Raw genomic sequence first — 25,776 nt, forward strand, 5'->3', positions numbered from 1 at the left:
AGGGGAAGATTCTGTACAACAACCCATTTATATAAGTGCTTGGTTGAGTTCTCTTGATAGAGACCAGTTATTGGTTATTCTGAGAAGATATAAAGATTGTTTTACGTGGTCATACAATGAACTACCAGGATTGGATAGGTCATTAGTGGAACATAGGCTTCCCGTGAAGCCTAACTTCAAACCATACAAACAAAAACCAAGAAGAATGGGTTCAGAGGTGATCCAAAAAGTCAAGGAAGAAATTCTTAGATTACTCAAGGCAGGCTTTATCAGAACAGCCAGGTATGTTGAGTGGCTATCTAATATTGTACCTGTAGTCAAGAAAAATGGCAAAATGAGAGTATGCATTGATTTTAGAAACCTAAATCTGGCAACTCCAAAAGATGAATATCCTATGCCTATAGTAGATCTGTTGGTGGATAGCTCAGCAGGACATCACATTTTATCAATGATGGATGGACACTCAGGCTATAACCAAATTTGCATTGCGGAGGAAGATGTTCACAAGACAGCATTTAGATGCCCTGGGAATATTGGGACCTTCGAGTGGGTTAAAATGCCGTTTGGCCTGAAGAATGCTGGGGCCACATATCAGAGGGCTATGAACACTATCTTTCATGACCTTATTGGTGGGTACTTAGAATGTTATATTGACGACATTGTGGTTAAATCCCAATCCATGGAGGAACATTTGTTTCACCTAGAGGTAGCCTTTGAAAGAATGAGAAGGTTCAAATTGAAGCTTAATCCTCTTAAGTGTGCTTTTGGCGTATCATCTGAAAACTTCTTGGGCTATGTAGTACACAAGAAAGGAATACAGATCGACTAGAATAAAGCCAAAGCCATCATTGAAGCCAAACCTCCATCGAGTAAGAAAGAATTACAAAAGTTCCTTGGTCAGGTTAATTTTCTTCGAAGATTCATTTCTAACACTGCAGGGAAAACTAAAATTTTTTCTTCTTTATTAAGGCTGAAGGATGAAAAAGAATTTGTGTGGACAACGGAGCATCAAAGTGCTTTCGATGGAATCCAAGCCTACTTGGCCAACCCTCCAGTACTGATGCCACCAAATGGCGTTAAGCCTTTGAAGTTGTACATAGCCGCAGCAGAAGATTCATTGGGAGCTTTCTTGGCCCAAGACAATGAGGAAGGCAAGGAGCAAGCTGTTTATTACCTTAGTAGGTTTTTAAATTCGTGCAAATGTAAATATTCGGCTGTAGAAAAGCTTTGCCTTGCATTGTATTTTGCTGTAATGAAATTAAGATATTACCTTTTGCCTACAACTGTCTTGGTAATTGCAACCACAGATTTGGTTAAATACATGTTATCTAGACCTATGTTGAGGGGAAAAATTGGCAAATGGGTATTAACCCTGTCAGAATTTCACTTAGAATATGTGCCCCAAAGGGCAGTGAAAGGACAAGTTTTAGCCAATTTTTTGGCAGACCATCCATCTCAAACAGAGAGTCAAGAAATAATGGAACTCAGTATGGCTAGTGTCGAGCCATGGCAAATGTGGTTCGATGGATCGAAATCCAATGGCCTAATTGGAATTGGTATAGTAATCAAGTCACCACAAGGAATTGAAACCACACATGGTTTCAGAATAAATGAAACTGCTTGTTCTAATAATCAAGCTGAATATGAAGCTTTGATAGTAGGATTGGAAATTCTTATTGGATTACAAGTACATGCAGTTGACATATTTGGAGATTCCCAATTGGTCGTTAACCAAGTAAAATGGATTTTCAAGTGCCAAAGTATAAGTATGCTGCCATATTATGTCGTCGCATTACATTTTCTCTCTCAATTTGAAATAGTAAATGTAACTTATGTCCCGAGATTCTTGAATAATAGAGCTAACGATGTGGCGTAGAAAGCTTCGAATTTCAAGAGTAAAGATGGTACCCATTGGGATGTAAGCCAAACGACATACCAAAAACCTATACCTCCTTTAAGTAAGAGGAACATGGTCCTGGAAATCAACTATAATGATCTGCAGGAACAGGATTGGAGACATCCAATAATACAATACTTGGCTGGCCCATCCTCGAAAGCCAGCAGAAGAGTTAAATTGCAATCTGTGCAATATATCATATACAACAATGATCTCTACAAAAGAGGGGGAGATGGTCTATTGTTAGAATGTTTAGGGCCAAAAGAAGCATTAATAGCTATGGCTGAAGTTCACGAAGGTATCTGTGGTGCACATCAGCCTGGTGTAAAAATGAGATGGCTGCTTCGAAGACATTCCTATTATTGGCCGACTATCCTTAAAGATTGCATAGAATATGCAAAGGGCTGCCAAGCATGTCAAAAGCATGGTACAATAAGGCATGTGCCCATAACTGATCTACATGCAGTAGTAAAGCCTTGGCCATTTAGAGGATAGGCCATGGATATGATGGGAAAAATACACCCTCCTTCTTCGAAGCATCATTGTTTTATTTTGGTGGCTACTGATTATTTCACCAAATGGGTCGAAGCCAAACCATATAAAGCTGTAGATCAGACGGAGGTTATTGGGTTCATTAAAGATTTGATCCATAGATTTGGCATCCCACAAACGATAACGGTCGATAATGGGACCGTTTTTTATGGGAAAATGGTAAAGTCTTTTGTGGCTGAGTTCGGGATTAGCCTTGTGAATTCCACTCCATATTATGCACAAGCCAATGGTCAAGCTGAGTCATTTAACAAGTCCTTAAAAAAGGGAATACAAAAGGTTGTGGAAGATAATCCGAGAGATTGGCACAACTTATTGTTAGATGTATTGTGGGCTTATAGAACTTCCCCAAGGTCAAGCACAGGAGTCACTCCTTATGCCTTAGTTTATGGGCATGATGCAGTGTTACCAGTGGAGATCAATGTTAAATCCTTAAGGGTAAAATACCAAGACCAGTTGGATCCTGAGCAGTACTATCAAAGTATGTGCTTGGAATTAGAAGATATAGATGAAGCTAGAATTTTGGCATTAAATAGCATTCTCTTTCAGAAGAAGAAAGCAGCCAAAAATTATAACAAGGAAGTCAAACACATTGGCTTCGATGAAGATGATTTGGTGTGGAAGACAATACTCCCAATAGGGATTAGAAGCCATAGATTTGGCAAATGGTCACCTAACTGGGAAGGACCATATCAAATTCATAGAGTTTTGCCTTTTGGGGCATACCATTTGAAAGATCTGAGTGGTTATGTGCATCCCAAAAAGATTAATGGCAGATATTTAAAACCTTATTTTCCAACTATTTGGGAAACACAGGGAATAAAATAAACAGTGAGTACAAGAACATAAAATAGTAAACAAGGAAATGTTTTATAAAGAGTCAAGTACATTGTGCCACAAATTGGCCCAAAAATCATTACAATGTTTTAGCTGTTTTTGTACAACAGATTTCCTACTGGTAAACGACGAAAACAGTTGAATAGTTGCAGTCATATCTTTCTTTTGATCAACCAGTCCTTGATTGGTGATTTGTAGTTTGAGGTCAGTTCGGAGTAAGGCTTGATTCACTGCAGAAAGCTCCTCTTCGAGTTGAGCTTTCCTCTCCAACAGTTGAGTTCGGAAGTGAGAGGCAGAGGAGTGTTGTTCCTTAAGCGTCGATACTTCAGTATGCACTTGAGAAACAAAACTTTGATCTCTGACCAATTTCTCATCTGCGGCCTTGGCAGCATGACAGATGCTGATGTAAAAATCGATGGTAGCTGCTGCCTGGGATAGGTGGTTAGAGACATCCATACCAGACTGCTCAGCAAGTTTGCAGCATTGAAGAAACCCGTTTTTTATTATAGGCCTTTGTAGAGCCTCGAAGGGAATCCTCGAAAAAGAAATTAGCAGGTCTAGACAGGTGTCCAAGTCTATCGAAGGCACAGAAGGTTGGTTGCTGGAGGAAGGAGAGCTCTCAAAAATTTCCAGCAAAGAATCAGCTAAAACTAATGGCTCAGTCTCCTCATCGAATGTCGGAGAAGTAGAAGTGATGTCAAAAAGACTAGCTAATCTTGCTTCAAAAATATCAATCTCATCAGTAGACATGAGGGGAGCAGAGAGAGTTGCCATGGGAGACACAGAAGATTGCATAGCAATAGGAGAAATGGGTGGAGCATCTTTGATGGTCTCCATGGTCCTGGTCACCAATGAATCAAGAGGAGGAGGGCTGGAGCTAGGTAAAGGTGGTGAGTCACAAATTGGAGAGCTATCAGCACTCACCAAAGATAAGGTAGCACTTGGAGTCTCCTTGGAAAGAGAGAGAGGAGCAAGATTCGGTAAAGAAGTAAATTGGGAAAAGTCAAGAGTCAAGTAAGAAAGAGAGGGGGCCAAACCAAGAGGAAAAGGTGCAGGAATGCTTGGCCTCAGGAAAAGTGTAGAAAATATAGACCTTAAAAATGGAAGTATGGTCTGAGTAGTCCCTACATCCTGCATCTGATCTACCTCGAAGGAAACTGAGAGAGGTCTCATCGGAAAGATGAACTCAGGAGTTGCTGCTGCAAAAGGAAGAAATGTAAGGCAATGTTAAACCTCGATACCAAAGGTTAACAGAGGAAAAAATCGCAGAAGCATAAAATTACCTGCTCCAGAAGTATCGGCGATAATGGGGGAGCTGCGAAGGGTGTAATCTCTGGCAGTCTGTTGCCTTTTTACAGTTTCCCTTTGTAATATGTCAGCAGCAGCAAGTTCATCTCTCAGAAACTGTTGCTGCCGTCTCTTCTCAGCTCTCTCAAAGACAATCATGGCTTTAGGATGTTCTTGCTCTATTGTCTTGACGGCTGCTTCATGGATGGTATCTTCGACTGAGATAGGAGCGGAAGCAGACATCTTTTTTCTCTTCTCTATGGCTGTGGCGATTGTCTCAGAATCAGAGTCGTCGACCATATCGGAAGGAGAGACAGTCACCTTTATTTTCCTTTTCCTCCGTATTGGCAGAGTCTGCTCTTTCTCAATTTCTTTCTCAACTTTTTCCTCAGGTTCTTCAAGCTGCGATCCATATTCCAAAGAGATGAATTCATCTTCTGACTCTCTGGCAGTCACCGAGTCGGATGAAGAGACGATCGCCTTCTTCTTTCTTTTCAAAAATAACTCTTCCTCTTCATCTAATTCTTCCTTTTCTTTCCCTTGAATATTGGATGTTCCCTTCTCAAGTTCAAAGAGGCTCCTCTTCTTTTGTGATTGACCACCTCCACAAAAGAAGAATTAAAGATAAGGCAAAATGCATTATGAAAGCCAAAAGGAGAAGAGACAAGGGTATACCTTTCTTCGAGGCAGCCCGGGTGACTCTTGGAGGAATTGAAGCAGCAAGAGCAGCATGTGCTAATTCTGAAATAGTGGAAGAAGTGACCTCCCCAGTTTCTTTGGGCTTGATCACATCTAACACTGTTAGTAGGCTTAAAGGTGGAATGGCCAAATAAATCTCCATGTTAGTCACCCACCAGTTTTGGTACCTCTTCAACACGGTACCTTGAGAAATGAAAGGGATGTATTCAAAGGTGGCTAAGTCATCTACAAATTTCAAAGTTGCCTCCTCTAGCCTGGATTTCCTAACTTTCAAATCCCTTCTGGTAAGGCTGAGATTTGTATTGCTACAGAGAGGTATTGGGACTCCTTGTGTGAGGCCAAATTGCCTAGCAAACTGGGCTAGACAGTAAGGTTCGGCAATGCATTTGTAGGCTTTCGGGTTCAAGGTCCCGATGAATAACTCTCTGGGAATCAGAATGGAAGCCCATATATCCTTGTGAATAAGTGAAGTACAGGACTGGTCACTTAGAAAATTCCTCAACCAAGATGGACCAATGGAAGGTTCGAAGGGACGAAAGCGGTAAGTAGGAAAGGAGGCTGGAAGCTGGTGAAAGAAAGAGAATTAGAAAGCAAAGGTAGAAGGGTAAAGTGAAGCATTGGCTATCCTTATGCCATGAGTAAGAGGGTTTGGCTCGGAAAATTTAAGGCATTTGGATTGTAATTCAGTAAAATAGGCGAAAAGCCAAAACTGAAAGATCCAGAATGGCCCCCCTTGATTAGCATCTAAGGGTTTCTCACAAAAAAGGGAGCAGACTCTATATACATGCCCTAGAACATGTGGGGCTAAGGCCACCTTTTTCTGTAAAACAAAGGCTTTGGCAAGAGGGGCAAATTCAGGCATAATTCTCTGAGAGGAAGTGCAAAAAAGGAATTTACAAAGCCAATACAATCAGAAAGAAAAAAATTCCCTATCAGTCACAGGGCCCTGTCTTTTATTCTCAGCCCTAGCGAAATCACTATAAGATGAGTTAAGGGAGGGGAGAGAGAAAGGGACTGCTAAATCAGGATAATCTGGTCCAAAAAGAGTGCCAATAGGAGATAGTCCCAGTAAATGGCAAATATCAAGAACAGTAGGGGCCATCATCCCACATCTAAATTGGAAAAAGTTAAAGACAGGGTTCCAAAAACATAGAGAAGCGGGAACAAGGAAAGGGTCTTCTGAAATAGTTACCCTAGACAGTCTAAGAGCATCGAGAAGGCAGAGTTCTTGAAGGTCCAGGGTCCTAGCAGGAATAACCCGATCATACCACTCTTGCCACTCTGGTTTCACCGTGGGCCAGCATCGGTGGGGGCGATTTACCCTCCAGTTCCTCCAGTCAAGACCACCTTCATAGAGAAGACATTGGTTTTCTAGTCGGGGATACAGGGCTGGGAGTTCAATGAGGACCTCTTTGAATATGGGCCCAAGCACATAGTCTGACTGTACATGGCGACGAGGGACAAAGATGCGTCCATCAATAGCGCTCTTCTCCCCAGCTTTGTACTTTTCGCATTCCGCATCAATAATCCTCTTCAGGGCCACAGATAGGCTCATACGCTCTACGACTGATACTGAAGGAGAAGCCATTGACGGTATGCTTTTCTTTGGGAAAGGAAGTAGAGAGAAGCCGACGATCGGTAATAAGAGGGGTTTGTGCGATTAGAAGAGCAGGTGATTTCAGAACACAAAACAAAAGGGTTTTTAAAGCCCTCATATTTGAGCTGTTAAATATTAAAAGTACGAGTACAAAAGCTTCCTTCAACATTGATGCTTTTGGAGTTAAAAACAAAGCCCGGTTGTTAAGGCTAGCTTCGAAGTAAGATATTTTGCTTCGAAGCCGAGTCAAACGGCTTCGAAAACAGAGAAGCCAGCTTCGAAGTGGGTTGCCCTACCCAAAAAATAAAAATACTCGAGTATTTACTTTAAAAGGGCTTAAAGACCTGTTTTTAGAGTTTTTAACAAAGATAATGTCCTTCGAAGCAAAACTTGAGTTTCTTTAACAAAGGTAATGTCCTTCAAAGCAAAACTTTGAGTTTCTTTAAGGATAGGATTTGGTGTTCGAAACATCAAAAGCAATAATGACAATGACTAGATGTTGGCTATGGTCAAAACAGGTTTTGAATGTAAGATTGCTAGATTCGAAGCACTGTTTCCAATTGAAAATCAGCCAAAACTCTATTCCACAAATTGGAAAGGTTACAATTGGCTCATTTAACGTTTTATTTAAAACAATTAAGTCCAGATTCAAAGGATGAAATTGTTCGAAGTTCGAAGCTCTGAGTTGACTTTTAAAACACAAGTAAAAATACAAGTGAAGACAGGGTCAAACAAAGACAAATTTTGTTTATATTAAGATCAGAGCGATTACATCAGCTGACCCTATCTCGGTATAAACTCGAGCTCATAAAAATAAGGAATGGAATAAATAACAAGATCATGAAATTTAGTCCAACAATGATCAATGAACTTTTGTTCTTTCCTTATTCTATCTTCTAAATTTTCTAGCATTGGCTGTATAAGTTGATGTGCTCTCACTTCATAGTAGAGCTCTTCAGCCTTTATTTCGAAGGCCACCTCTCTTAACCCTTGTTCCAATTCATCAATGTCTAAGTCATCCCAATACGCAGAATCTTTATTCTTGAAATCATTGAATTCTTCAATAAAGTTCTCTGCTTCGTACTGAGCATGAATTCGAAGGGACGAAAGTTGGTCTAAAGATTGTGTAGTAGCCATAGAATTGCGATGCCAGTGGAGAAATAATGGAAGTTGGTCCAGAAACATATGAAGTTCTGCCTGAGCAAGGGGATTGAGGACATGGCCCCTAGTCATGATGTCACAAGCCCATCGAAGGTTCTTGAGAGGGACTTCGTCCTCGAGAACATTAAAGGGCAAGTGAGAGAAGGCTGCAAGCAGAAGTTGAGCCTGTTTCCGCTCAGCTGGGGTAGGAGAAGGCAGAGGTTTATAAGGTGGAAAGACATTCTCCGTGGATAGTGCAATCTTCAATTTTTCTGTCCAGGAAAGAATTGGTAGGGGAGAATCAATTTCGGGAGACGAAGAAGAAGGTGTGGACGCTTCTGTTTTCAAGGATGATATGGGAGTAGAAGGAACAAAGGCATTAATATAATCAAGCCAGTCAGAAGAACAGATCTTCGCCTTCTGAGCTAAGAATGATGGGTTATTGTCACGACCCAAACCCGGCCCTATGGGTTTAGCACCGTAACCGGCCAGTAATCCGAGATTACCGAAGGCCTGCTTAACAGTAATACAGTAAAACAGAGTACAGGGCCTGGCGGAAGCCAATACAGTAATTAAACAATGTCCAATGAGCTGTGACAGTCTGTATGCCAAAAAGATTTTTCATGCATTCATACATACACAAACAGTACAGTCTATACAGAATTTACAGTCACACAATACAGGGACCTAATCCCTTGATAACAATACGGTAAACATTCAGTCAATACAGAACAGTTAGACAGTATGAAGACAGGCGGGGGAAAACAAACAAAACACCCCCAAGCCATAGCATGGCAACTCGGAACCTCGCAGTGAGGCACAAAGGCTGGCTTGACAAAACTGGAGTTACCCTGACGCTCCTAGCTCCGATCTGGTGCCTGTACACCTACATATATATATGAGCAGTGAGCTAAAGCCCAGTGAATAACATAAAGCGTAAAGGGGTTTAGAATGAATGTCCTTACAGTAATAAAAACAGTTCAATTCAATCAGTATTTCAGTTGTTCAGTACAGTAAACAGTCATATGTGGTACATCCATTAGCATAACAGTAACAGTAGGTCTTAAAAGACCGAACAGTAATGATGGCCATCAGTCAGTAAACAGTAGTGGTTCCACGAGGGAACCGACAGAGATCTCTGTAACAGTAACAGTAACAGTAAACAGTAGGTACTAAGGATGCCACAGTACAGTTCAGAAATAAAGGACATACATTCATTCAGTAATACCAGTTCAGTAAACAGTTCAGTTCAGTATTCAAAAGATATCAGTTGAACATATCTTTACACAATTGTTACTCACAGAGTTCTGGGCTACAGTATGCTAGAGCGTGTCTCCCCAGTTGCCAACCCTACACAGTTCACAGGTTGAACACACACTAAGCTACACAGTTGGGAAATATCATAACTTAATCCCTAATTTGCCTTGGTGTGTTCTACAACGATATCCTCATCTAAATGTCTTAAACTAGGCCTAAGAATGCCTAGGATGGGATGAGGATGCAAAAATACACTTAGAAAACATTTCGCAAAGTTTGCTGAAACTAGGAGCCTCGCTCGAGCGAGACTTTCTTCGCTCGAGCGTAAGTCCAAAATCAAAGGCTTCGCTCGAGCGAGTAATCCTTCGCTCGAGCGGTCTGCAAAACAGTAAAAATACTGGATGCTGAGATTTTACGCGCGATGGTCGCTCGATGGTCGCTCGAGCGGAGCCCTGGGCAAAGGTGCTCGCTCGAGCGGGGAACCCTTCGCTCGAGCGAGGAAGCCAAATCTGGAATTTCCAGATTTGCCTCCCAAGCTCAAACCAAGCATTCTACCACTCCAAACTCGACCTCTTGGGCCCAAATTCCGGAAAACATAACTAAATTCAATGTATATCAAGTTTCAAAGCTCAATTTATGAATTCAAGCCCCAAAGGTGAGTCAATTAAAACCATAATCAAACCCATTTTCAAGAATATGAAGAACATGCAAACATGCATGGATGAGTTTTAAACCAAATTAAAGCTCCAAAGCTTGCTCAAATGAGCTCATTTCTTTTCAAAACCAGATGAAAACATGGTCTATAACAACAATAGGAGCATGCATGTACTAATGTCCATGTAATCAACCTCAAAATGCAACAATACTAACATGCATGCAAGAGATGAGCTTCAATCCACCATTAATGAACCAAATCATGACTTAGCTCTACAAATTAACATGAACCATGCATGAATCAACTTAAAGACAAAATCAAAAGATGAAATTCATACCTAGGTTCCTCGAATGCAAGTCTAGAGGTTCAATATAGCAATCTACACTTCAATTCCAAGCAATTCAAGCCAAATCAACAAGAACAATTCTCTCTCTCTCTAACTCTCCTCTCATGGTCGGCTAAGCTCAGGAGAAATGGCTGATGGAAATGTTTTGAGTCAAGGATGCAAGGCTCTAGCATCACTAGGTAGTGTGCCACTAAGGGTGGCAATATGGTAAATAAACCAAACTCTTTAATTAGCTTATTTTAATCTAATTTAATCATGCCTAATCAGTTTTCAGATAATTATACCATAAAATCACATAAATTATGTTGATCATTAAACATCAATCAATTTTGGATTCGGCCGTCGATGAGGCCTTCCATTAGCAGTTTAAACATATAAGCATGAACAGATAATCATACAGTCAAACAGATAGAATGCAATTCAAACAGATGCCTTCATTTAATTCAGTTTCAATTTCGGTCAGTCAGTTCAGTACTTTTAGTCAGTTCAATTATCAGTCATAATCAATTCAGTTTAACGGTAATCGATGGTTATCGGTACTCAATCAGTCATCAATCAGTAAACAGCATGAGGGTTGTTACAGTTATACCCTTGTGCTTCTTCTGGGCGAAGAGCAGAGTGCACTATCTTTGTAGGCATGGAAGAGGTATACCATGCTACAAGAAGATTCTCCTCCAGACTACGCCGATGGTCAATGGGCACATAAGGATAAACAACTGAACTTCGAGCATATGAGGGAAACTCTAAAGGGTCAGTGAACTCAACAAAATGGTGGTTGATTCGCTCCTTTAAATCATAAGTCTCAGGTACTGACCAGCTTGTCCAGTCATAACCTCCAGAAGAGGAAGAAGTTGCAGCTTTATCCCATACAGAAATTTGCGAAGAAGAGTTGCTCAAATCCATGTTTGCAATTTTACGAATCAGAGGTTTGAGAGCAGATTGTTCGAACTGTAAAGGTAGGTCAGAGGGGAAAATTCTTATGTCTTTGTTTGTAGCTTTTTGAATCGAAAGATTAAGAGCAATGTGTTCGTAATCCAAAGGTCGGTAATTTGCAAAGGCGTCCATGACCTGAATATAGAAAGGTGGGTAAAGGTGGCTAATAAATGCATGCTTTCGACGAGGAATAGTATCGACATATGACTCTTCGTGTGCCTCATCATTGGAGGAAAGGATTTATTTGGCCATGAAATATATCAGTCTGTTCGAATAATAAGACAGTGGAAGTACTTAAAGGATCAAGACGAGAGTATTAATACAGATGGTGTGCGACAGTTGCATTTCTGGGAAGATGCAAAACCCATGCACGTTCTAAAACGTGGGAAAAGGGACTCTGATCCACTAATATCACCAAGTCTTGGGTATATTAGTGCGGGGGGTAATGTTGGCTACACATTTTGTACTAAGCCAGTGACAATTCGATGCGTGGCAAAGTGAGGGTAATATGGGGAGACCAGGTAGGTCTTCAATCCTGATCATACACGTGGCAATTAATATTGATCGTTATAAGATCTGAGTAGTAGCGGATCAACGAAGAGACGTACAGTGACGTGGCTTCAACGGTTGCTCACATTCAAATTCGAATATAAGGGGGAAGCCTAACTGCAAGTGAAGGCGTAGTGGAGCTACTTATAAGGTAGCATGATCAGTGATTACGGAGGAGCAGTTCGACGGTTTGAAATACAATTCGATGGTTATCTTCGGAAAGTATAAATAGCAGGAAGGACTTCAGAGAAAGAGGGCGAGAAAAGATCTAAAGAATTACTTTACATATTCCAGTGTTATTTCCTGTCCTTTATATTTCTGTACTTTAAGTTCTTGCGCTGCACTTCATTTGTAGGAGTAGTTTTCGAGTATATTGCCGCTGTAATTCTCTACGGAACTAAGATCATTGTAAGTTTTTCATACTAATGAAATACTTCAGTTTATTTAATTGTTCTTATGCTCAAGTTTTCTGAAGTCAAATTACCAGTAAGCCATCATTAAAAGTCCTCTTTATTGAGGCCGAAAGAATCATAACACAATCGTCTGAATAATTGTTTGGCAATTACAATTCTGTAAGGACTGATTGATCCTTGCTGGCACGCTCATAATTACGAAAGTAACCTTCGAAAGCCAAAAAAACCAACAGTCTGAAACAGAGAGAGCAAAGAGGAGAGAAGAAGAGGAAGAGGAAGAGGAAGAGAAAGAGAAAGAGAAAAGAGAGGGGAAGAGGGAATGGAGAGAGAGAGAGAGAGGGTTTAATCGCCGCCCTCCACCTCCGCTTCTGATCATCGTAGCCCGCCGCCTCCGCCTCTGCTTCCGATCGTCGCAGCCCGCCGTCTCCGTCTGATCTCTGATCTCTCTCTGTTGTGTTGATGAAGATGTGTTGGGTGGTTGATGAATTTTTTTTGTCCCTCTTTCTGCTGTGTTGATGAAGATGTGTTGGGTGTTGGGTGGTTGGTGATGATGATTCTCTCTCTCTCTCTACTACCCTCCTATTCTCTCCTTTCTTTTTCTTCTTTTTTGATTTTTTTTCTTCTGCAAAAAAAAAAAAAAATCAAAACGATGAAACGACGTCATTTTGATTTCGGGCCAAGTTCAAGCTCGAATTAATATCATTGTAAATGAGTAATGTTATTGGAGTGAAATTTTTATGGAAAATGGCTGGTAGCTCAAAAGTGAAGGGTCGAATGGGTCGAAAATATTCTCTTACCGGTAAGAGAATACAAAAAAAGCCTAAAACGACGTCGTTTTGGAATTTCGAGCCATTCGACCCTCTGATATTTCGAGCTACCAACCAGAGTTGAATTTTTAAATAGAATACTATGTTACATTACAATTTTATCATTTAAAAATAATTGGTGAATTGCAATAACAGCCCTTATAGTTTGATATTTGTGTTATTTTGGTCATTCATTTTTCTATTGTGATACATTTGATCATGAATTTTGAATCTTATTCTAAATAAGGACAATCACAAATGTTTCCTTTGCAAACATTTCATTTTAAGGGCAAAGTCGTCATATAACTTATTTTGTGTTGATTAATTCGTATATTGTTCGAAATGTAATGATTTTTTCTTTTAATAAATAATACTAGAACTTTCTTCGTTAAAATATTTCTTTTTATATTTATTTTCGTCATATTTGTTTTTATTTTTTCAAAAGTCAAACATGGCGGCAATTTTGATGTCATTATTAAACCAATCCATTAAATCAAAAAATATAAAACTAAAAATATTTCATGTATTAAACATATTGATTACACATTAAAAGTCTAATAACCATCCATTATATGATAATTATCTAAAAATATTTGTTAACAACAAATACAACCATCTATTACGTGATAACCATGAAAAATATCAACAAAAATAACCCATCATTACATGATCATCATCCAAACATATACTAAAATTAATTTAGAAACAAATAAAAAAATTAAAATGTAAAAATTTTATCATTTTACATAATTTTATCTTTGGTGAGTAGAAATAATTTTCAAAAATTCAAAAATAATTTTGACATTTATTTTTGTCAAACTAATTTATATTTTATCAAATTAATGACTTTATTCTTGAGATGGAGCAATAGTGTCTTCAATTGTCCTTATTTGGAATGAGATTCAAAATTTAAGATCATATGTATCACAATTGAAAAGTGAGGGATTAAAGTGACACAAGTGCCAAACTATAGGAACTATTAGTGTAATTCACTCTAAAATAAAATACTCACTTCAATTTATAATTACAAAATATATATATTGTCACATCTTCTCATATAGAATTTTATTTTTTTATATATATGAAAATTTTGTTTGTAAAATATTTTGAATTGTTTATAGAAAAATTTATATATAAATCTCATCTTAAGAAATGATTAATCATTTAGTTTCAATTTTTTTTTTATAGACCAATTAGTTTCATTAATTTTGAAAAAGTAGATTTAATATATTATTTGAAAATTAGATTTACAGTTATACCCTTATTTGTATTATGTTTCATTCTCTTTTTTGCTTTTGTGATAGAAAGATAAGATACACAATTTATGAGAATCAAATTTGGGATGAATTTTTATATGAGAATATTTGTTATTTGGAAAATATTTTAAAATAAGTATCAAAATGATTTAAAATATGAGATTCTTCAACAAAAAAAAAAAAAATCTTAGTATACTTTTCTCAAACATAATATTCAAAACAACTCCTTAGTGTAACTGTTCAACATAATGCACAAAAAAACTCTCTAGTATATTTTTCTCAAATGTAGCCTTCTAAAAAAATTTCTTAGTATAGCACTCTAATATAACACACAAAAAAAATTCTTTAGCGTACTTTTTTTTAAACATAACACTCCAAAAAAACTCCTTAGTGTAATACTCTAATGTAACACATAAAAAAATTTCTTAGTGTACTTTTTCAAATGTAATACTCTAAAAAAATATGGGATTCTAAAAGGATAACAAAAATTCTTTAGTAAGTTTTGGCAAATTTATGATTTCAAACTGTGAATGTTACGTTTGGGAAAATTACAATAAAGAGTTTTTTAATATTTTTGTATGTGTTACATTGGAATGTTATGTTTGGGATTACATTAATTGGAGTGTTATGTTTGGTTTTCATACACTAAGAAATTTTTTATTTTTTATTTTTTTTGTATTATATTGGAGTGTTACGTTTGATAAAAATACACTAAGAAGTTTTTTACAACAAATTTTTTTTAGTGTGTTACATTAAAATGCTACGTTATTATATTGTTACATTAGAGTGTTAAGTTTTTGTTGATAATGTGAGATTTATTTTAGAATGAGTGAAAATTCAAAACTTCTATAGTGTAAATTGTCTAAATATGTAATTTTACATTTGGAGAAACCACTTTTATCCTTAAAGAATTAATTTTACCATTTTGAATAATTTATACTTTAATAGAATCTTTAGATCCATAAGAAAAAATAAAAGATTAAATAGTTAATAGGATTACATTTTAAAATTTATTTTACTACTCCACCATGTTTATAACATGCTAGTTTAATTAGTTGCTTACTTGAAGTTCACAGCCTAATTAATGTTATACAATCAGAGTTTTTATACAAAATTATGTGATTTCAAACAAAAACGACCACTATCATTACACATACTTTCAAAAATATCACCAGCACATTGTCTATATAAAAAGAAAAATGTTTGGGAGCTCTAAATTGAGAGCACTAAAGGAGCTCTAGAGAGTGAGTTCCACTGACTGATGTGATGTTTTGGCCTTAAGTTTTTTTTTTTTTTTTTTTTTTTGAATTTTCACCTCATTAGTGGTCCATTAGTGCTCCCAAATTAGTGGGATGTATCATTGTTGATATAAAAAATTGGAGAAAATTAATATAAAAAAAATTAGGCTCTGTTTGGTTGTGATTTGTAATCAATTTTCTACACGTGTGTTTGAGTATGATGTTTGGTTATGATTTTGAAATCAATTTTCCACACTCTCTGCAGAGAATTCTGATGCATAGGCCGCGTTTTTTGTCAAATTTTGCCTGAGGAAGTCCACCCGGAAGACCACCCGGATGTCCTTTGAATTCCAGATTTTTTTATTTTATTTTATTTTTTTTTTGGCAATTGATTTACATACTTGGGAAAAATATTTTCTGAATTTTTTAAAAAATTTTATGTGTTTTAAAATAATTTTGAGTTGTCTGTTTAGTTATGAGTTGTAAATTTTTGTATCACATATCAAATGTCACATCAACAATTCCCCACTCAAATCAAATCTCTTTTCCAAAACTATTTTCAAAACTCTTTACCAAACAAATTTTCTACACTCAAATCATAATTCTACAACACATAAATTCAAAATAAAACTCATACTCTCAAATTACATTTACAAAACACAACCAAACGCAGGCTTAAAGTTTAACCCTTACAACAAAATAAAATTTTAATTTTATCAATTTAAATTTTAAATTTATATTCAATTTAAACATTTGTCTATTTTTGTTAAGTAAAATTGATGAAAAATAGGTATTTTAATCATTAAACTCAATAAAATGATATTTTAGACATTTTATATATTTCTACATTGAGTTTAATAATTAAAATGTTTTTTTTCCGGTCGATTTCAGTTAATAAAAATAGACAAATAATTTAGATTAAAAATAAATTAAAAAATTTAAATTTAAATTGATAAAATTAAAATTTTAAAATTTATTCAAACTCTGGATTTTTTTTGATAATTGTCCCAAAAAATTGTTTGCCTTAAATTCGAATTGTAGTGGCAAAGAAAACTAGCAACAGAACAGAGGAAAAAGAACACAAACGTTTCAAAATGCTGCTCCTGCGATTCCCCGTTCCTTCTCCCTGTAAGACCAGTCTCTCTCCTCCTTCCCTCCACAAACCCATTCCACCTCCAATCTCTTTAATATCCAAAACCAATCAAACAAACATAAAAATCTCCCATTCTCTTCCCAAATTTCGCAAACCAGTCGTTGCGAGTGCTCCAAATGCAGCCGCCAGAGGACAACAGACAGAAACTGTGGTTTAACCGGAGATGGGGGCAGCAGAGTGGTTTGCCCGTTGATGAAACCCACAGAGCTGGTGGACAGAAAATCAGAGAGATTGCTTCCCTCTGTCAAAAATGGGGAGTGAAAGTTCTCTCTGTTTTCGCATTTTCTACTGAAAACTGGGTTCGCCCTCAGGTGAATGTGCTTGAAACAAACTTGATATATAATGGTATCAATGAATAACAATATCATGTTGATATGTTGCTAAGTCTGACCCAATTTTTTGTTGTATTCTTGCTCTACATTACGAGTTATTTCATAGATTTTGGATTAGGTGAAGAAAAAAAAAAACTCCCATTACATGCAGGTTTATTGTATTTTCTCCTATTTTAATACTAGAACTTTATCCAATATAAATTAAATTTCTTGTTTTCGCTTATTCCCTTGTGACATAGAAATGTTTTTTTGGGTTGTGAAATTCCCATCAGATTTGTAAATGACTATAGTTGGATCATTGATGTATTTGCAGGAGGAGGTTGACATTTTGATGAACCTTTTTGGAGAGCAGATGATATCCATATTTCGGGGAGGCTACGAGGTAATGTGTTCAAATACATCGGGCTTGTTTGGTTTGTTTTTGGGAGAGTTATTTTTGAAAAAAAAAATTGAGAAGAGAGTTTAGAAATTTTTTTGGTTTGTTTGGTTGTATATTTTGGGAGAGTTATTTTTTTGAAAGTTTGGGACGATTTGATATTTTGGAAGAATTTGAGTAGATGTGTGTGAGAAAAAAAGTGATTGAAAAGGAGAGAGAAGAGAGAAAAAGTGATTGATTGATGTGTAAGAGAGAGAAAGTGATTTTGGAAATTTTTTGAGAAAAATTCAAACCAAACAATTTTTAAATTTTTTTTTTCTAAAACTCATCTCTCAAATACAAGCCAAACATACCCATCATTTGTCCAATTTAAAATGTGGTTAAGGTCTCATTTGGCAACATTTAATTTAGTTTAAAAGTTAAACAGTCATTAAAAAATTAAAAAGCTAACAAATTATACAAAAAAGTCAAAAAAATTCTCTTTTCTCTTTATTTTTTTACATCTTTTCATAAAAGTTAAAAAGTCATCTCAAACATATTAATTTTTTTTAATTTTATATTTTAGCTAAAAAATGAAAAAAATTACTAAAATAACATGTTGTCAAACGAGGTTCAATTATTCTTTTTTGCATTTTTAATTTGATTCAAATTTTATTTAAATCCTTATAATTTTAAATTAAACAATTTAACCGTTACACTTTTACTGTAATTTTAATTTGATCCATAGGATCCGTATAACACTACTCATTGAATGTAATAACAGGACTGGTGTTCGAGTTTCTATAATTGGTGACAAGTCAAGGCTTCCCATGATAATACAGAACATGGCATGTGAACTAGAGGAATCCACAAAGGCCAACACTCAGTTCCATATCATCGCTGCACTCAACTATGGCGGACAACAGGACATAACCCAAGCTTGCAAAAAAGTCGCCGGAAAAGTGAAGGAAGGGCTTATTCAGGTGGAAGACATAAACAACAACCTAATCGAAGAAGAGCTAGAAACAAATTGTGCAGAGTACCCAAATCCTGATTTACTTATCAGAACGAGTGGAGAGATCAGAGTTAGCAACTTCATGTTGTGGCAGCTAGCTTATACCGAAATGTTACTTGTAGACAAACTGTGGCCTGATTTTGAGGAATCAGATTTTGTGGAGGCTTTGAGGTCTTTTCAGCAGAGGCAGAGGCAGAGGCGATACGGCGCCCAAGCTTAGTTCCATGAATAAATTTAGCAAAAATTATAATAGTAGTCTCTATAGTTTGGTTCTTATATTATTTTAGTTTTGTAATTTTAATTGACTCGATTTTAATTCTGAAATTATAATTTTGTTTTTATTTGGTCTAATTGATTACGATTTTTAGTATTTTTTAATAAAAAATGTGCATATAAACGACGTATGTAATTTTATACGCAAAATTATAAGTTTGATTTTATTTGAGTTAAACTCAACTGAATTTGTGAGCATTTTATTTTAAAAACATTAATTGACGTTATTAATTGAATCAAATTGATACGAAATTTAAAGTTAAAAAGTAAAATCAAACTAAATAAAATGTGAAGCAAAGTAAATTAAAGAGCAAAATACAGGAAGTATCAATTTAATTTAGCCATTAAGTTATATCACTTTCGAATCTGCTTTTACTTGTCGAAAACTTTCTGAGTGTTGGTGAATTTTAATATTTATTTTTGGTTTAATAAAAAGGTTTTTACATGACATAGTGGGTGTTTGGGAAGTGAGTTTTTATGTATGTTTTTTTAGTTGTAAGATATTATTTGATACAAAAATTTTGGTGTTTGGGAAGATAGTTGGATTTTTTTGTGGTTTGATGTGATGTTTGTGAGAGAAAAAGTGAAAGTGAAATGATTATGAAATTGAATGTGATATTTTGTTTGGATTTTTTTTTTTTTTTTATTTTGCAAAAACTTTGTCTTTTTATGAAAAAAATTTAAAAAAAAATCTAAAACCAAATCTTGCCCAACACCGCCATATTATGAGTGGAAGTGGAAGGGGAAGGAATGATGCTGTATCAAAGAGTTGTACGAAGGAGGTAGATTTGTATTTTTAAAAATAAAGTTTTTTTATAGTAAATATAATAAATTAAATAAATTATAATTATTAAATTAAATTAATTTTTTAAATTAATAATGTATATGATGACAAAATGAACGATTTAAAATTATCAAAACAATACCAATGCTTAGTCTCACGAGTTCAAATAATATTCTAAAATCTAGATTATAAATCGGTAAGAATCTACCACTCAATAAAAATATATAACTTTTGGAATAAATTTACGTAAATGGACTCTTGTTAAATTAAAGAATGGATATTTCACTCATGTTGATAAGATTAAAAAAATATCATGAAAATAATTATGAAAGATTTTTCACTTTTAAATTATACCTAAAGTAAAATATCACATACTATGAAAAATATTCATGATGCATTTCATGATATTTTTTTTTATAACTCTTAATATTATCCTTATTTTATTGTACGTATACATATTTCCTTGACTAACAAGCAACGTTTGACTTGCTATTGCTTCCTACTTACAGAAACATGCATGTAAAATGAGCCTGATGATAAATTGGATGTTGCAAATTCAAATAATCAACAATGATAAGAAATATGATTATAACTTATACCACAATCGAAAATATTAGGTTGAACAAAATAATAACTAGTATAGCCTATGAGCAATGTAATCAGCCAGAGCAACCAACGGTGCAGCTCTCTCCTCATCAAACCCAGAGAGATGATCCTCAGCCTCCATTTTCAGCTTCTCTGCAAACTCTCTCGACTTCTCAATCCCCATCACTTTCGGATAAGTCAGCTTATTTGCCATCAAGTCCTTCCCCGCAGTCTTCCCAAGCTCTTCACTCGACATTGTCACATCAAGAATATCATCCACCACCTGAAACATCAACCCAACACACCTCCCATATTCCCTCAACTTCTCAACCTCCTCCCCACTTCCGCCGCCAAATATCGCTCCGATCACTGCCGCAGCCTCCACCAACGCCGCCGTCTTGTTCAGATGTATCAACTCAAGCTCTTCCAACCTGTTAATAATGTTAATAGTATACCTATAATACTATACCTATAATTTAATAATGTTAATACTATACCTATAATACTATACCTATAATTTAATACTCTATTGATCTGTAATTGATCTGTAACTAGTTGTTGCTTGATCTGTAGCTAGTTGTTGCTAGCCTAGCAATAGTTGTTGGCAGATAGACATCTTCTTTACACCTTCTTTTCCTTTTGCTTTCATTTGTATATTTCATTGGTTCATCATTTTGTCTTGTAAAACATCTCCTATATAATGGAGGTTCCATTTGGTTGCAATACACATAAAAAACACAGAGCTAATATTTGCTCTCTCAATCTCTCTCAATTTCTTATATGGTATCAGAGCACAGATTTTCTGCCTAGCCTCTTCTTCCAACATATTTTTCTGCAGACTGCATTTCATCTGTATTCCTTTTTCGTCCATCTCTGAAATCCAGTTTTCATCACACCAGAGCCTTCGTCTCCTCCAGACGATTCCAACGCCACCAATTTCAGTCCAATCCGACGTTACACGCGCTCTCACGCGCCACTTCTATGACGGCGCGTCGCCTGCCTCCGCCTTCCGCCTCACACGCGCTCCACGCGTCCTCCACACTGTCCCGTGCTAACGTGCGCCGCGCACTACCTTGCTAACGTGCGCCGCGTGTTTCTGACGTCAGCACACGTCAGCCTCTCTGCTACCGTGCACTACCTGGCCTGTTTTGCTAACGTGCGCTGCGCCCTTTCTTGCTAACGTGCGCCGCGCCCTTTGCCTCCCATTTCTGTGCCTCTGTGGTCATATTTTGGGTCGTTTTACTCCTTTTCCCACTAATTTTGGCCTTTTGAATTCACTGGTAACCTCGGTTTTTTCAGATTCTACCTCCATTTTTCAGATTCTGCTATTTTTCCCTCATGGATCGCCCGAATTCCTCTAATCACCCTATTTCCGTTATTCTTGACGGGACTAATTATGTCCTTTGGGCACAAGCCATGTCTGGCTTCCTCAAAGGCAAGAAACTTTGGCGTATCATTACTGGGGATGTGTGCAAACCAGTCCCGGCAACCACGGAATTCGCTGCCACGGACTCCGCTGCCAAATATATCGACCGACTAGAAGATTGGGATAGTAAAAACTATCAGATCATCACCTGGCTTCGCAATACTTCTATTACATCCATCAGCCTTCAGTTTGGTAGGTTCCAACTTGAGTCTGCTTCCTCTCCAGCCAAGGCCATCTGGGATTTTTTGCAAGAACGCTATCAGACTACTGGTCTTGCTCACCAATATCAACTTCTGAGTCATCTTCACCGTATGCGCCAAGAAAGCACTCAGACCATTAATGATTTCCTCTCCCAAATGTATTATGTTTGGGATCAACTCGCTCTTTCTGAGCCTCCATGGCCTCATACTGAGGATGCTGCCTTGTTTACTACCTACCGTGACCAACAGCGCTTGGTTCAGTTTCTCATGGCTCTCACTCCTCGTTTTGAGCCCGTCCGCGCATCTCTCCTACATCGCACTCCTTTACCCACTCTTGAGCAAGCCGTTTCTGAACTCCTGTCCGAGGAAACCAGGTTTGGTACTCTCCATCCACGCCCTGTGGACTCTGTTCTTGCTACTCCCTAGATTCGGAGTTACCCTGTGGACTCTGTTCTTGCTACTCCTCAGATTCAGAGTTCTCCTTCACCACAGCGGTCCACTACCTACAACTATTGTCACAACCGCAATCTTCCATCGACTCATCTTCTGGTTCATTGTCCCGTTCGTCTTTGTCGATTTTGCAACAAGACTGGCCCCGGTCATCTCCAACAAGATTGCTTCCGCAATCCTACCCGTGCATCTCGCCATGGTCCTTCCACCGGGAATTTTTCCCGCAGCAACTCTCACCGTTCTGGGACTCCATTTAAAAACATGCCTGCTCCACGCACTGCTGCTGCCGCCTCCGACGATTCACCTTCTTCTGTCCCTGTAGATCCTTCCACTCCGGTATTCTCTCATACCGATGTTGAAGCCATGTTTCAACATTTTTGGCAGCATTCCGGTACTCCTCCATCTACTGCTTTGTCTACCACTGCAGGTAACACTTCCTGGTACTTTGACTCCGCTTGTTGTAATCACATGACCTTTGATCCTACTATTTTTACTCCTCTCTCTTCGACTCCTCATGTTCCTTCTATCCATACTGCTGATGGGTCTCTTCTGTCTGTAAGTCATGTTGGGTCTGTTTCCACCTCTCACTTATCTTTATCCCATGTATATCTTATGCCTGCTCTCACTTTAAATCTTATCTCCATTAGTCAATTATGTGAGCATGGTCTAACTGTTACCTTTTCCCATATTGGTTGTTTGGTGCAGGACCCTCAGACCAGGCAAACTCTTGGGATAGGCCGTAAGCAAGGACGTCTCTACGAACTTATCTATCTTCATGTTCCGGATTCCTCTCAAATCACTGCTCCTACCACTACTACCACTGCTCCTCCTTTATCTCATTTTCAGCTTTGGCACTATCGTTTGGGCCATCTTTCTGTTGGTCGTTTGAAGTCTTTAATTTCTAGTGGTCATTTGGGTACTGTAAGTTCTGATGCTTTCAATTGTGTGTCCTGTCAACTTGCAAAACAACCTGCTTTGTCGTTTAATAAAAGTAATTCTGTTTCTCTTGCGCCCTTTGATCTCATTCATTCTGATATTTGGGGACCCTCTCCTACTCCTACTATGGGAGGCGCACGTTATTTTGTTGTTTTTATAGATGATTTTTCTCGTTTTGCATGGTTGTTTCTTATGAAAAATCGCTCTGAACTCAAACAACTTTATTACAATTTTGCTGCAATGGTTAAAACCCAATTTTCTAAAACTATTAAGATTTTTCGCTCCGAAAATGCCATGGAATATAAAGATTTTGACTTTCTTTCCTTCCTTAGGAGTCATGGTACTCAACCTCATCGTTCCTGTCCAGGTACGTCCCAACAAAATGGCCGTGCTGAACGAAAACATCGGCATCTACTTGACACTACTCGAGTCCTCCTTCTTTCTTCCTCTTGTCTAGAAAATTTTTGGGGTGAAGCCGCTCTCACTGCTGCTTACACTATCAATTGTATCCCTACACCGGTCATTCATAATCACACTCCATATGAGCGTTTACATGGCACCCGTCCTCCTTACGACACCCTTAGGGTTTTTGGCTCTGCCTGTTTTGTTCTTCTCCAACCTCATGAACGTACCAAACTTGAACCTCGTTCTCGCCTTTGTTACTTCTTGGGGTATGGTATTGAACATAAAGGGTATCGCTGTTGGGATCCTCTCTCCCAGCGTCTCCGTATCTCTCGTCATGTGGTCTTTTGGGAACACACAATGTTTTCCTCCCTATCTCAATTCCGTTTATCCTTTCCCTCACCCTCTCTGTGTTTTACTAACCCTTCTGCAGATCTGTTTTCTGATGAGCTTCCTCCACAGCCTATGCCGTCCATATTGTCAGCCAGTTTATGTCGGCTCCTCGTACCACACATTATGCTGCATTAATTCGTATCATTCGCTATCTCAAAGGCACCATGTTTCATGGTCTTCATTATTCCGCCCGCTCCTCTCTCCAGCTTCGTGCTTTCTCTGATGCTGATTGGGCTGGCGATCCTACTGACCGCCGCTCTACTACTGGGTTTTGCTTTTTTCTGGGTGATTCTCTTATTTCTTGGCGCAGTAAGAAACAATCTCTTACTGCTCGTTCTAGTACCGAAGCCGAATACCGTGCCCTTGCTGATACTACTCAGGAGCTTCTCTGGCTTCGTTGGCTTCTTGCTGACATGGGTGTTACTCCCTCTGGCGCTACTGCCCTCTTTTGTGACAATCATAGTGCTCTTCAAATTGCTCACAATGATGTTTTTCATGATCGCACCAAGCACATTGAGATTGACTGCCATTTTATTCGGCAACATGTTACTCATGGTACTGTCCATCACCATCCGATCTCTTCTGTTGATCAACCTGCTGATATCTTCACCAAAGCTCATTCTCCTGGCCGCTTCGTTGACCTTGTCTCCAAACTCAAGTTGGTTGATGTTTGTCCTCCTTGAGTTTGAGGGGGGATGTTAATAATGTTAATACTATACCTATAATACTATACCTATAATTTAATAATGTTAATACTATACCTATAATACTATACCTATAATTTAATACTCTATTGATCTGTAATTGATCTGTAGCTAGTTGTTGCTTGATCTGTAGCTAGTTGTTGCTAGCCTAGCAATAGTTGTTGGCAGATAGACATCTTCTTTACACCTTCTTTTCCTTTTGCTTTCATTTGTATATTTCATTGGTTCATCATTTTGTTTTGTAAAACATCTCCTATATAATGGAGGTTCCATTTGGTTGCAATACACATCAAAAACACAGAGCTAATATTTGCTCTCTCAATCTCTCTCAATTTCTTATACAACCCAAGACCCAGCTTTCCACAGGAAGCAATATCCAAAACTTGCCCTATTACAAGCCTTTCGGCTCCATCTTTAGAAAATTCGTTAATTTCGGCGAGAATTCTGGCTAGAGAGACACCGATTGTGGCGGTGGCGATGTGCTCGAAGGCGTATAAGAGGAGGGAGTCGGCAGCGAGGACTGCGGTGGCCTCGCCGAAGACTTTGTGGGTGGTGGGTTTGCCGCGGCGGAGATCGTCGTTGTCCATAGAAGGGAGGTCGTCTTGGATGAGTGACATGGTGTGGATCATCTCCACCGCGCATGCGGCAGGCATGGCGGCGGAGTGGTGGCCACCGACGAGCTCGCAGGCGGCAATGCAGAGGATTGGGCGGATGCGCTTGCCGCCGACGAGGAGGGAGTAGCGCATTGCTTCGTGGAGGTGGTGGGGATTTTTGAGGGAAACGGCATCGTCTAAGGCTTTGTTTATTGCATTGGATTTTTGGATCATTTAAGATGTGAAGTTGAATTGTGTAGTGTCTTGTTTAGGTCTCTGTTCTTCTTTGTTAGTGAAAATTGCAGAAATTGACGAAGGTCTGTTTTGGGTAATTTTGTGTGGTTTGTGGGTTAAAGGGATTGAAGATGTGTATCTTTTGCTGTGATGATGATGATCAAGGATTGAACATGTCTGACTCTGGACCCATGAACCCACCAGATTCATTAATGTCATTTTTTTTTGGAGAGAGATAGAGTGAGAATCTATAGTGTGTTATAGATAAAATGTGGGCATAATGTATATGAAGTAGAAGGAGAATGATTTAATTCATCGATATTCTTCTTCAAACAACTCTCTGATTGATTTAATGAAAGTCAACTACATTGCTTAAATTTCAACAGATAAATGAGATGACCAAGGGATTTGAAGGCATGAATCCACTAGATTCAGTGATGTGTATATCTATATAATAAGGAAGAAGGATTTTTGAAAATGTC

The 25,776-nt window shown here is 37.8% G+C and overlaps 2 pseudogenes; one reads left to right on the forward strand and one right to left on the reverse strand.

Annotated features, from left to right (window-relative positions):
* The first annotated feature begins 16,728 nt into the window (after positions 1–16,728).
* LOC145807034 (cis-prenyltransferase 4, chloroplastic pseudogene) lies at positions 16,729–18,534 on the forward strand (annotated as a pseudogene).
* A 1,441-nt stretch (positions 18,535–19,975) lies between these two features.
* Positions 19,976–25,513, reverse strand: LOC145807373 (geranylgeranyl pyrophosphate synthase, chloroplastic-like; annotated as a pseudogene).
* Positions 25,514–25,776: the final 263 nt, after the last annotated feature.

Source organism: Camellia sinensis, chromosome 14 (genome assembly GCF_055761805.1).
Source record: "Camellia sinensis isolate YWXY chromosome 14, ASM5576180v1, whole genome shotgun sequence".
Taxonomy (NCBI): domain Eukaryota; kingdom Viridiplantae; phylum Streptophyta; class Magnoliopsida; order Ericales; family Theaceae; genus Camellia; species Camellia sinensis.